Raw genomic sequence first — 13,834 nt, 5'->3', positions numbered from 1 at the left:
AATGCAAGATGAAACTAAATGTGATGATGATATGACCATGAGGAATGCAAGGTTTTTAAGACTTTGCATGATGCATTGATGATGTATCAGAGTACTCAGTCATGATTGTATCCAAGACCAGTTTTAATGGTCACTTTTGCATATAAAGCCTACATATGAATGAATGAATGGATGGATGATATGCAATGGAATGCAAGATATAAATAGATGAGATGAAATGATGATCCATAGTGCTCTATTTTCATCATTGAGCTTTAAAATGTTGGAAGAGAATACAAGCATCTTGACATAATGATTCAAGATGACCTGAGTATTCCTTACATGGATTTTATATAGCAAGTTAATACAAACGACTTGATATAAGGGTCAAGTCGACCAGAGTATTTCTTGCGGAACAGACAAGGATTATCTTTGTTCATGCATGACTTGGATTGTCCTCCTTGATCTTATGCTGATCATATCCTGAGACAAGTGCATACCGTACTAAGAAATAAAACCTTTTATCCAGTTTGGATGAGGTAGGAGGAACCAAAGGAAGAGCATTGTACCTGCAAACAAATAGTATATACATAAAGAATAAAGAATAAGGATCCTTGGTAATGGCTCATGCTCATATGGTCAAGGTATACACTGTAGTCAGCAAGCCATAATGATCTATGACTGCATTTGACATAAGATCACGTAGCTTGGTGAACTTCCCATGTAGACACCATTAGTACATGCCCCAGAACTTCATCGGAAATAATGCGCAAATGATACAAAACAATGCTGAAAGATCCCGATACAGATGAATGAATGATTGTACTCACAAATCAACCAAGTATTTGATAGTTTAACATAATTTTCTTGTCAAAGAAAATATCACCTTTTGTCTTTGTTTTGGTAAGGAAGGATGCATCCTTGTTGAAGACAGTTTGGAGTGTTGATGTTGATTGTGTGGTTTGATTGGTAAATGGTCTTTGTGTGAGTTTTATGTCAATGTTTGTTTTTTATCTGTGCAGATGAGTATGTTCAATGTGTTGCCATGTTTTTGTGTGATTTTCAATGGTTTTTCATTGTTTTGGGATTTTGTTGATTTTGAATGTTTTTGGTATTTTGATGATTGTTTTGAATGTTTTTGGATTTTGTGATTTGTTTAGGATGTTTTTTTGGATTTTGTGAGACATTTTTTAATGTTTTTTTTGGATTTTGTGAGACAGTTTTGAATGTTTTAACCAAATGAATCATAAGTAATGGAGAATCCACTTCCACCAACTAGATTTAAGGGTATTGCCCCCAAGTGTAGACATGACTATGAAAAAGCAGGATGCAAGACACATGAAGTACTTTCTCTTTATTGCAGATCAAATAACAAGCCATGGTTTGGATGGATGGATGTGTGGATGCATGAATGTGATCACAACGAGCCTGAAATATACTGGAGCCATTATCTTTACGAGTGGCACCTGTTTGCCAGGTTTTCACCATCGCAATTACCTAAGGTGCCACCAGAGTGTTTGTTCACCATTTGGATGCATGATTTGTTTTTACTATTTTGATGTTTTTGTATTTCTTCAGGACATTTTTATGAATGTTTTTGGTATTTTCTGGTATGTAGGGGAGCCTGATGCTCTGTTCAGCTTAGGTATAAAACCATTTGAGGTGCATGTTGTTGATTGGATCTGCGAGCGGTTCTCCTTCTGATGTAGCCAACTGATATGCCCTGGACCCGAATACAATAGTGACAACATATGGGCCCAGCCAGTTTGATTCAAACTTTCCCTGATGTTCTCTATTTGGTTGGTTGCAAGGATTCTCTCAGAGAACAAATCACCTACCTCAAATGTACGAGGTCTAACTTGGTGATTGTAGCTTTTGCTCATGTGCTGCTGATAGGCTTTGAGATGGTTGTATGCAGCTTGTCGCTTCTCATCTAGTAACTCTAAGTCCTAAAGATGGGATACTCTATAGGCTTCATCATATATTAGATTATGCAAGGAAACCCATAGTGATGGTATCTCCACCTCAATAGGTAAGATAGCTTCGGCACCATAGACCAATGAATAAGGAGTTGCGCCTGTAGGGGTCCGAATGCTAGTTCGATATGCCCATAATGCGGGATTCAGTTGAACATGCCAATCACGGCCGACATCATTGATTGTCTTCTTTAGGATCCTCAATATGTTTTTATTGGATGCTTCGACCTGACCATTGCCTTATGGGTAATAGGGAGTGGAAAAGTGGTGTTGGATGTGAAATTTCTCACAAAGTTCACGGACATCCTGATTTTTGAAAGGAAGACCATTATCTGTGATGATGGACATGGGCACACCATACCGACAGATGATGTAGTTGAGGATGAATGAGGCAATCTGCTTGCCGGTGACTTGGGTAAGTGGAATAGCTTTGATCCACTTTGTGAAATATTCGGTGGCAGTAATAATGAATTTATGGTCGTTAGATGAAGATGGGTGAATCTTACCCACAAGGTCAAGGCCCCATTGACAGAAAGGCCATGGTGTTGTGATTGGTTGTAGTTCCTAGGCTGGTGCATGTATCAGGTCACCATGAACTTGACATTTCTTGCATTTTCTGACAAAGTAGTAGGAATCCTTTTCCATAGATGGCCAATAGTATCCATTGCGCAAGAGTTTCTTGGCTAGTGATGGACCACTTGAGTGAATCCTGCAAATTTCTTCATGGACTTCTTCCAAAGTCGTTGTTATCTCACCTTGTTCCAAACATTGAAGGAGAGTACCATCAAGACCGCATCGGTATAGGGTTTCAGCAATAATGGTATATCAAGCAGTTTGGTGAATAAAGGTTTTACGTTGGTTATTCAATTGGTTGGGAGGAAGGGTGTGATCGTAGAGATAGGTGTAGAACTCACCATACCATGGGGATCCAGAACTGACAAGGTGACATATCATTTCGGATTCAGGGATATCATAAGCAGGAATCCAAAGCTGTTCTACCAAAAACTCGTAGCGTGTTGAATTCTATGGAAGATCTAGGAGAGATGCGATGGTAGCCATAGTGTCAGCAGCTCGATTCTGATCTCTTGGTATCTGCTCAAAAGTGATAGTAATAAATGATGTCTTTAGTTTGTCCACCATTTGCTTATATTGCATGAGTTTATCATCCTTGGTTTGATATTCATCTGTTGCTTGTTGAATGACCAGTTGTGAGTCACCATATACTTGTAGTTCTTGTAATTTCCATTGTATGGCTAGCTTGAGTCCTGTGATCAAGGCCTCATACTCTGTGATGTTTTTGGTGCATGGAAATGTGAGCCTCTATGACTTTGGGATGCTATCACCCTGAGGTGTGATAAACAGAATGCATGCCCCCGAGCCATGCCTAGTGTATGAACCATCAACTATAGTTTCCATGGTTGTGTTGTTGTAATCATGAATATCTCTTCATCTGGAAAATTGGAAATGAGCGGATGATCACCTATGAGGGGTGCATCAGCCAACTGATCTGCAATAACTTGACCTTTGATAGCTTTACGGTCTACATACTCGATGTCAAATTCACTTAGAATCATTACCCATTTGGCCAAGCAACCTATCAATGCTGCTTTGCTGAGTAAATACTTGAGTGGATCAATCTTTGCAATGAGTTGTATTTTGTGTGTTAATAGATAGTGCCTCAGTTTAGTGGCTGTCAGGATTACTGCTAGGCAAGCTTGCTCAATAGGCGTGTAATTGAGTTCATAGCCCACCAGTGTGCGAGAGATGTAGTAAACAGCACACTCTTTTCCTTCTGCATTATGTTGTGCCAGTAGTACACCCAATGCTGTACTTGTCGCTGAGATATAGAGTAGCAACGGTCTTCTTGGATCTGGTGGGATCAGCAATGGTGGATTCATGAGATAGTCTTTAAGTGTCTGAAATGCTTGCTGGCATCTGGCATCCCACTGAAAGTGGATGTTTTTGTGTAGCAGGTGTGTGAATGGGTGACACTTATCAGCCAATTGTGCAATGAATCTTCAGATGGATTGAAGTCACCCTTGTAATGTCCTTAGCTGACTGATATTCTTTGGTGGTGGCATGTCCATGATTGCTTTTACCTTTGCTGGGTCGACCTGAATACCTTTGCTTGAGACAATGTATCCTAGAAGCTTCCCAGAGGTTACTCCAAAGACACATTTCTTTGGGTTGAGTTGAACATGGTATTGTTCCAGTCTATCAAATATTTTATCTAATATGTTGAGATGACCTTCTCTAGTGAGTGATTTTGCTAGTAATTCATCAACATAATCTTCCATCATAGTATGCATCATGTCATGGAAGATGGTGGTCATTGTTCATTGATAGGTTGCTCCTGCATTCTTGAGACCGAAAGGCATTACATTCCAGCAATATGTGCCCCATGGACATGTGAAGGCTGTCTTATGTTGATCTTCTAGTGTGATCTTTATCTGATTGTATCCTAAAAAGCCATCCATGAGTGAAAGCATGGCATGTCCTGCTATCAGATCCACTATGATGTCAATATTTGGAAGGGGGAATTCATCCTTAGGATAGGCCTTATTCAGATCTCTGAAGTTAGTACAAATGCGGATGCCCCCTTTTGGTTTGCCGACAGGCACAATATTGGAGATCCATTCTGCATAATCAATTGGTCTAATGAAACCAACATCTAGGAGTTTCTTGAGTTCTATTTTGACTAGTACTACAATTTGAGGATGCATCTTACGAAGCTTCTACTTGATAGGTTTGGCTCCTTTTGCGATGGTGAGGTGATGCATGACTAAATCAGGATCAAGCCTAGGCATGTCTGCATAAGACCATGCAAAGTTGATTTGACGCTTTTTGGAAGAACTCTATAAATTTAGGCTATTCCTCTAGAGTGAGAAGAGATGCCAGATGTATGAGATGAGGATTTTTAGGAGTCCCCACATTGTATTCTTTGGTTTCCTCGATGAGAATCGTTGATCATTCTTGTTGTGCATTAGCAGGGAGAATGTCAAACCCTTCATTCGTAGGCACCTCAGAGAGGTTTTCATCGTTGGATACGCTCTTTCTTTTTACTTTTGTCGGATCAAACAGTGCCACAGTGTGGTTTTCACTAGAAGATCCATGTTTTATTGTTATATTTTTGCAGCTGAAGGGTTTGGCATCCACCCCGAAGTATGCTGCGCTATTAAGTTCAATGGTGAGTCCAGCTTTGTGATCCCCACTTGGTAGGTTATCCCTTAATTCCAAAAAGTCAATGATGGCCTCATCATTTTGGAAGAAGTCAAGACATGGGGGATTTGGTTGGTTCCACTCAATGAGTTCAGGGTGGATAATGGGAATTACTTCATTGATTAGGTTAAGTGCGTTAGATGTATCAGTGAGGGTTAAGATGTTATGGTGAAGGTCGTTAATGGTACTCTCCCTATTAGAATCAGGCATAGGATGAGACGTAGGGTCTGTGGAAGATGTTTCTAGTTTAGGAACCCAAGTGGTCCTTATCTGTGCTTCTCCATAAACATGGATGTCTTTACGTGGTGGAGGTAGTGATGCATCTTCCTCATCTGAAGTGTTAAGCTGTACAAAATCAAATTCCCACTCATGTGAGTCGATCTCTGAGTCACTTTCCAGCATCCAATTACTATACCATACTAGGATGTCTTTTGAGTTAAATACTGCAGGTGTGATTGGTTGATGTACCTTTGTAGTGATCGGTGTTGTAGGAAGGTCGATGGGGATAAAAGAATATGGTACAGGGAGTATCGGCAGTGTTGACTCAGTGGCTTCTGCTGGAACTGCTGGTGCCATAGATGCTGCTGCGGGTTCTGATATAGTTGCTGCTGCTAATGGTACTATTGATGGGATTACTGGTTCGCTTGGTGGGATGAGTGGCATTGGTGATGGTTGTGTTGGGGTTTTGAGCCTCGGTGGGGCAGTTGTGATGGTGCTCGATGTTGCTTTGATAATGAAAGGTGTCATTTTTGTAGTAGGCTGACATAACGGTTTGCTGGGTTTTCCTTTGAATTTGAGTTTAGGAAAGATCTCTTTTTCAAAGCCTAGGCCTATATTACCTTTGGGCTTTAATTCTGGCAGCAGAGGTTCATGTCATCCTTGTTTGCAATATCCCAAAGCACTCTGACCATCATACCCCATTCTTTGCATAATGAGGAGACCTTTGCCATACTGATCCGTAGGAAGTTTAACTTGCGGTATATCAGTGGTGATGGGATCTTTATAGATCCATTCCGCTAAGTCCTCATCTTGGGTTTCTTCTTCTTGACTCTTTCCAAGGATGAAAGGCATCAAAGCACATGCAGGCATGATTAGTGGTTGCTGGAGTAACTATTGTGGTTTACCATGTGTTCGAGGAGAAGTGGGCATTTGTCCCACACAAAAGAGTTGACTCAAGTTGTATTCCCTAGGACCTTCCTCTGCTACTTTCATCTTAAGCTTTTCTTGCTTTGGTATAGTGGTGTTCGAACTGGTAAGAGAGGCAGGACTTATATATGATGTGGAAGAAATGGCTTCTCTATTATTAGGAATGGTAATCTCTAGTTGATGGCTGATATTATGGCAATATGCAAAGGGATTTGCATCGCCCAGGATTGTGATCTCTACACCATTATGTGGGAACTTGATACATTGATGATAGCTAAATGGAATGGCTTGCATGGCATGTATCCAAGGTCTTCCTAATAATAGATTATATGGCAGAGGAAGGTCCAGAACCTGACAGGTGATGTGCTTTACCATAGGGCCCACTCGGATTGGTAGAACCACAACTCCTTTGGAGGAACACTCTGCATCGTCATAGGCTTTGATTGTGATCTTCTTACGGGGATCCACTGATTCCATTGCATATCCCAATTCTATGACCAACTGTAGTGTACAAATATTTAGGCCTACTCCATTATCGATTAAGACTTGCTTGATCCTATGTTGGTTGATAAAGCCTTCAATGTGTAGCGAAGCATTATGAGGTTGTTGGAAGGAAGAGTTGTCACTTTTGGAATAAGTGAGACAAGGTGAGGACTTTAGATTTCCAACCATGGCTTGAAATTGGTCTATATTCAGGTTTGCAGGGACTGCCACCTCTTGGAGTGCTTGATCCAAGATAGTTTTATGAGATGGCAATAGGCACAATAGCTCTAAAATGGATATAAGCGCAGGCATTTTGTTTAATTGTTCCACAAGATTGTACTACTTTGGTATGGAGGTGGTGCCTTGTGGAGCTACCTTTATGGTAACTTTGCCGTGATGCGTAACAACATTGCAATTTGACTTGGGATTTTGGAAGGCTATAGTTGCAACTTGTTCACTGGCATCACATAGATGATTTACAGTGTAATTATACATAGCTTGTGTCTAATCAGTGGTATCAGTGCCTCACCTGGAAGTGGAAGGACCCCTTTGATCTTGTGATGGAAGTGAATTTTTGAACATCAGATGATCATTATTTGTTGTTTTCGGGTCATGTCCTTCAATTTCAATTTCTCCTCGGTCAATAAGATCCTGAATAAGATCTTTCAATCGGTGACAATTACTTGTCTTGTGTCCTCTTCCTTGGTGGAATTCACAGTGTTCAGTACCTCTCCACCATGTCGGTTTGACCTGAGACTCATAGTTTGATAGTTTAGGTAGAGTGACCAAATTTTGAGAAATGAGTTGTCGCAATACTATTTCAATGGGTTCCCCTAAAGGAGTGTATGTTCATTTTTGTTTTTGCTGATGAGGTCTAGGTTCATCGTGAGATGTGATGTGACCTTGATTTGAAGGGCATTTGTGTTATTCTGAGGTGGAGGATTTTGTCCTGCAAACTGAACCACAGGTTGTGCACTTTGTATAGTCCTGGCATCCACAACCCCATCGTTGATGACATTCTTGTTTTTATTCCAGAAGCTTGGTTTATCGCTATTGAAGTGAGGGCGAGGACCATCCTTTGGTTCATTAAATATTTTGATGAGTCCTTTCTTGATAAGTGCCCGCTAACATTTCAAACCCTTGGTGATCATATCATTAAAAGAGTCTGTGTCTTTGACATCTAGGTGAAATTCCGTTTCTTTGTTTAAGTTGGAAATGAATATTTCCACTAGTTCTCATTCAGGTAACTGAAGAGAACGTCTGCTAGACATTTGATGCCATCATTGTAGGAATACTGAGAATAGTTCACCTAGTTTTTGTTTGGTGTTGCACAGATTAGCCATGGTGATGTCACGTTCAATGTTATGAGAGTAATGAGCTAGGAACTTCTGGATGAGTTCCTCAAATGTTCTAATGCCACCTGGTAGTTGGGAAAACCATGATGTGGTTGTTCCTCCCAAGCTTTGGGGAAAAAGGTGCATTAGGTAGGTGTCTTCATACACCAGTTCAAGACAAGAGGAATGAAATTCTCTGACATGATCACGGGGATCTCCCTTTCCTCTATATTTCTCAAATTTGGGTGTTTCGAATCCTCGTGGAAAGGGTGGCATATAAAGATTCCTATCAAAAGGATAGGGACAGATGTCATTGAGTGAGAATTGGTTAGTTTTGACACCACTATGAAGTTGTTGGGCGAGATTCTCAACTTGTTGCCACAACATCTCCATTTCAGTTGGAGGAGGAGGTGGTGGGTTACCTCAAGGAATGTTATATCTGATGGGATCTCTACCTCTTTCCTCTTCATGGTGACTTTGTCTTTCTAATGCCTGTCTTAATTGGGAAAGATCAAAGTCAGAGGGGAGTTTTGTGCCTTCTTGAGCGAGTTTTAAGAAGTGAGCATCCGCATTGCTCCTGAGTATTTCGTCAAACAGTCTGTTAAAGAGAGGGTTATGTTGAGCCCTTTCTATTGTTGTGTGAGTAGGAGTACTTGGGTTTTTGTCATTTGCATTTCCTCCAAGTGCTTCTTGAAATTCATTGAGATTTTCCTCTTCTTCTTCTTCCATTTCTATTTCTCGTTGCCTTGATTGTGATCGGGTTTGGGCCATTTTGCTTGCAAGCTTTTGTTGAAGTTGTGTGAAAATGATGATGAGTTGTTTGATGAAATGAAAGATTGATGGTTGGTGAATTGTGTTGCACGTGGATCTCTAGCACTTTTAAGTTAGATGTAACCAAAATTCCTTCTTTGAATTGCTTGCTTGTTTGATAAGTTTTGATGTGATAAGGTGTAGAGAAGTCTGAGATGTGTTACAGATTTAACTACCTAGTAATGAGAGGATTCACTCATGAACTAGTTTTAACCTGCATAGATGTGTCTCTTAGGATGAGTTTATCCTAGATATAGAAACAATCTAAAAAGTGATGTGATGTGTTTGATTCAAGCAATATCTAAAAAAGAACTTGGGACAAGAACCTCTTAATGTTTTGAGAGTTGGAATAGATTGATGATGAAGTGATGATGTATGAGTAAGATAATGGATGAAATGTTTTTAACTTCAATCAAAACTTTGTGTCACAAATGGGACAAACTCTACCTCTTCTCTTTCAGGTGTTGGTGGTATTTCTCGAGCTGTGTTGTATGTGATACAGACGTTTGTGAAAAAGTTGGGATTAATCTTACCTCCTTGATTTTTGTGATAACTCAGAGCTCTATATTGCATAAAAGCTTTGCGGTTCAATGATTCTGAATCAAATTCATTTTTTTTGCCTTGAAGGTAGAGACACATGTGACACAAAAAAACTCTATGGGAGACAAAGATTTGTCTATTTATATAGAAGAATTTCCTCTTTTTGATCAAAGCCTTTGAGCTTAATGGTCTTCTTTTCAAGTTGATATTCTGATGACACTTCTTCTTTCGCAAGATGTGAAGAATGGTCGTAAAATTTGACTCTTTGTTGTTTGTACTTTGTTTTTGATGTGTTTGGTTGTTTTGAAAAATGTTTGGTTGGATGAATACTTTGTTTTTGGGAGTGATTTTCTGATTTTTCTTTGACAAGAAAACAAAGCAAGCACACAAACACAAGAATCTTGCCTCAAAGGCACAAATGAGTATGGGTCTAGATCAACCCAATCCTTGGACTTGTATATGACCCTTCCTTTAGATGTATTTTAAGGTGTATTTCCAAAGCCTGAAGTCGGCTCAATTTGCACTTGGTCTTTAAAAAAACACACTTCAAACACTTTTTATCCCTAAGGTCAAATGGCCAGTTGTGATAAATTTAGCCCACATCTTGATATTTCTTCAACTTTGGTACTACATACCTTATGAATCCCACCGTGGCAGGTAAGGATGTGATATACTAAGTCTTGCATGAGCATAACAAATAGATGATCCCTATGATGGGGGAGTCACCACTTTTATCAAGCCACAAGTGACTTTTCAAAAAGCTATGTTTCTACTCAAGGAAATAAGTATGGTGAGTATCTTGGGAGAAAAACCATCTATGCTCTTGCACTAAATTATATCGCAAATATCCTCAATCAATAGAATGGGTGGGCTACTATTTAAAGGTGTTTAGTCATGTTTGATGTTTTTGGACATAAGTTCATTTTGCAGTGACTCACTTAAGAGCCTTGTAATTGGTGGTGGGGCCCATTTGTCCTTTCAGCCAGTTACACTATAGGAACAGCTATACCCAAGGCTACAGCTTTTGCTCTCACCTGATTTCTATAGCGGCTCGAAGATTTACTGCGCGAGGTCGTTCCCAAGAGTGATGTGTCTCTTGGCAGGCCTCTCTTAAAAAGATAAAATTTTGAGTGTTACTAACACTTTTCTCTTGCACCTAGGACCACGAAAGCCAAGGGAGAGGATAGTGTGTGTTAGAAGTAGGACCACTCAACTGACTTTTTGAACAAATGTGACAAGCATGAAAAACATTTGTTCTTTTTAATCTGCCATTGCAATGTGATCTAACTATTCGGAGATGTTGCTCCAATAGTCATGGTGTTTTTTTAACTTCAAAGGCAAAATATTTTGTAAACTAGGAACTTTGAAATCCTAGTCAACTGAATTGAAAACACATCTTGCTTGAAATAAAATTGTTTTTGAGCTTGAAGGAAAAATGGCTTGTTCTTTTTAGATTGCCCAAAACAAAGTGTTGATTGTAAATTTCTTTAAGTTGATGCAAGAAAATAAATTTTGCTTTGTTGATTTTAAGCACCAAAACGAAGTTTGTTTCCTAACTTGCAAGAAATAAAGTTGTTTTTTTATAAGTTTGTGGTTCTTTTTACCTTGGACCAATGAAATTCTTTTTAAGAGCCCAAACAAATGTGTGATTCTTTTTTTAAAAGCCCAAATTTGAAATGTGAAGTTAATTTTAAACCAAAATAAAAAGTGAATTCATTTTTAAAACCAACTTCAAAAACAAGTTAGTAAAAAAAAAAAATCTACTTTTTAATCTAATTTAAATTTGCACAAAAGAGAAAAATAGTTAGTAAAATCCGCCTATTCGGTGGGCTTCTACAAGCCTAATTTTTTATTTTTTTTGGTTACAAGGTGATTTGTACAACGTTCTGTTACAATAGCGCTAGTCTGCGTTTGAACAGAGGCGCTATTTAACACAAACGCACTAAAAGAAAGGGAAAGACAGAGAAGGCAAAAGCGCTAAAATAGGGTGAATAGCGCCAAAACAATGTCAAATGTGCCAAAACAGTGTCAAAAGTGCTGAACTTGATACAATAGTGCTATTGTAAGAAAAATAGCACTAGAACAACAAGTATCAATAGCGCTAGAATGAGTTCCATAGCGCTAAAGCGCAACCTATGTGACATTTTCAACATTCAAACATGTTATTGGTTAAAAAAAAGTGATTTTTCTGGTGTTTGGATTCACGTCGGGTTCACCAAATGTTGCTTTGCAAAATGGACAAGGTTAGAAAATGACAAACAACACAAGAAACCGTTAGTGTTAGTTAACCAAAAGCTAATCTAAACACGCATATCAAAAGAGATGCTAAAATCATGCTAATATATCTAACAAACGAAAAAAAGATAATGAGGCATCTCCAAATGCCTCTTAGCATGCTCTTAGCTCCTTCTCCCTTGTTCCTCTCCTCTCCAAGTTCCAAAATAGTGTAGCTCTCAACAACTTTTTGCACTATGGATTCTTATGGAGGTTTGAGATTGAAATATTGCTCTAAATGTAAATAAAGAAGCTAATATTAAGCTATTGATACTAAAATGATTTATTTTAACCAAAATGACAATATAGGAGTTTACTATGCTAAATGCTCTCTAAAATTCCTATAGGTGAAATGCATACAAGTTTTCAGGATTTGGATTATGAAGAAATGGGCTCTATTTATAGAGAAAATGGAGCAATGAATGGTTGAGAATGAGCAATCTCAACAAGGGTCAGGATTGAATGATTTCAAATCCATGTGAGGGCTTTCAACCCAATCCCAGGATGACAAGTGTCAATGTGAGATAGGTTGAGAGGAGAGGGAATAAACATTAAATGCTTGATATGACCTTGGGAGTTAAAGTCAAGGTTAGTTGAATGAATAGACTCTTTATTCAAAGAATAAAGCTTTTATCCAATGGATAAACTATTGTCCAAAGGCAAGAAGGATAAATATGGTCAAAACAATAAATGTTTGGGGAGACAAGTTTGAAATAACCATAAATGGTTATGTAAGAGCCATAAATGGTCATGTAAGAGCCATTAGTGGTCTTGGAAGACTTTGGGAGTTAATTTGTTGAACACACAAAGCATTAAATGGTTTTCAAAGACTTTTGAAGTCTTTGAGAAGTGACTCCATTTTGCTTAGGAATGTGACAATAATTAGGGGATGGATTAGGCTAATTAGGAAGGGGTTAGAAGAATCTAGAAGGGGATTAGATTTTGCAATTGGATTTGGTGGGTGAGGGAAAATAGGATTTTTATTTAAAATAAAAATTCATTTATTTCAATAAATGTGTGCAAGTTGCATTTGTAGGAAAATGCAGGTGGGGGGGGGGGGATAATGATTTAAATAAATGTTTTATTTAATTTATTTAAAAGAGGAAAAGGGGATTTTAATTAAATAAATAGATTTTATTTATTTAATTGATTGGAATTTGATTTAATGAATTAATTAAAATAAATTGAATAATTTATTTAATTAATAGAAGAATGTTTGGGAATAAATTAATTAAATATTAATTTAACTAACTGATGGCTAGTGGACTTTTAATCAAATAAATAGCGAATATTTATTTAATTAAGATGGACAGATTTGTGTGACTACAATATATATATATATATATATATATATATATATATATATATATATATATATATATATATATATATATATATATATATATATATATATATAAAGGGATAGATTTAGTGCAAGTTTATCTAAGTAGATATTTTATTTTCTCAACTTTTTAAATCATGCAAAATTTATTAAAAAATACTAACAGCATGGAAATAGGCGCAATTTTTCTTTTATTCACTATAAACAATCTATTTATATTTCTTTTTCCTAAAATAACATAAAGCAGGTTTTCAAAACTAACAGTTTTAAATAGGGTATTTCTTTTTCTTTTGACAAATCTAGTTGCTAAATTTAGAGAAAGTCTATTAAGTCTAGATTTTTTTTCTACAATAAAGGAAGTGATAGAATTTAATAATTTTTAACAGCACTTCATTAACCTAGAATTCATTTAAAATAACCTTAGAGATAGACATGTTAAACCTATTTAACCATAATTTGTATTTGGGAATAAAATGCTTACTTTTCTCTTACTAACATCCAAGCTTATTACTTCTCTCATTTCCATTATTTCAATATGCGTAAAGAGATAAAATTAACTTTTTTTTTCCAAAGAATAACATGAATACAACATATATTATTTCAATAAATATAAGAACTTAATCCAAACATAAACATTTCCTTTTCAAAATAAATACAACATATAGCTTTTCTTTTACATTTAGCTTTTTTTCTGCAAATCAAGTAAAACCAGCAACTCCTAGGTTGTCTTT

Source organism: Cryptomeria japonica, chromosome 9, assembly GCF_030272615.1.
Source record: "Cryptomeria japonica chromosome 9, Sugi_1.0, whole genome shotgun sequence".
NCBI lineage: Eukaryota > Viridiplantae > Streptophyta > Pinopsida > Cupressales > Cupressaceae > Cryptomeria > Cryptomeria japonica.
Note: the sequence above shows the minus strand (reverse complement) of the source record.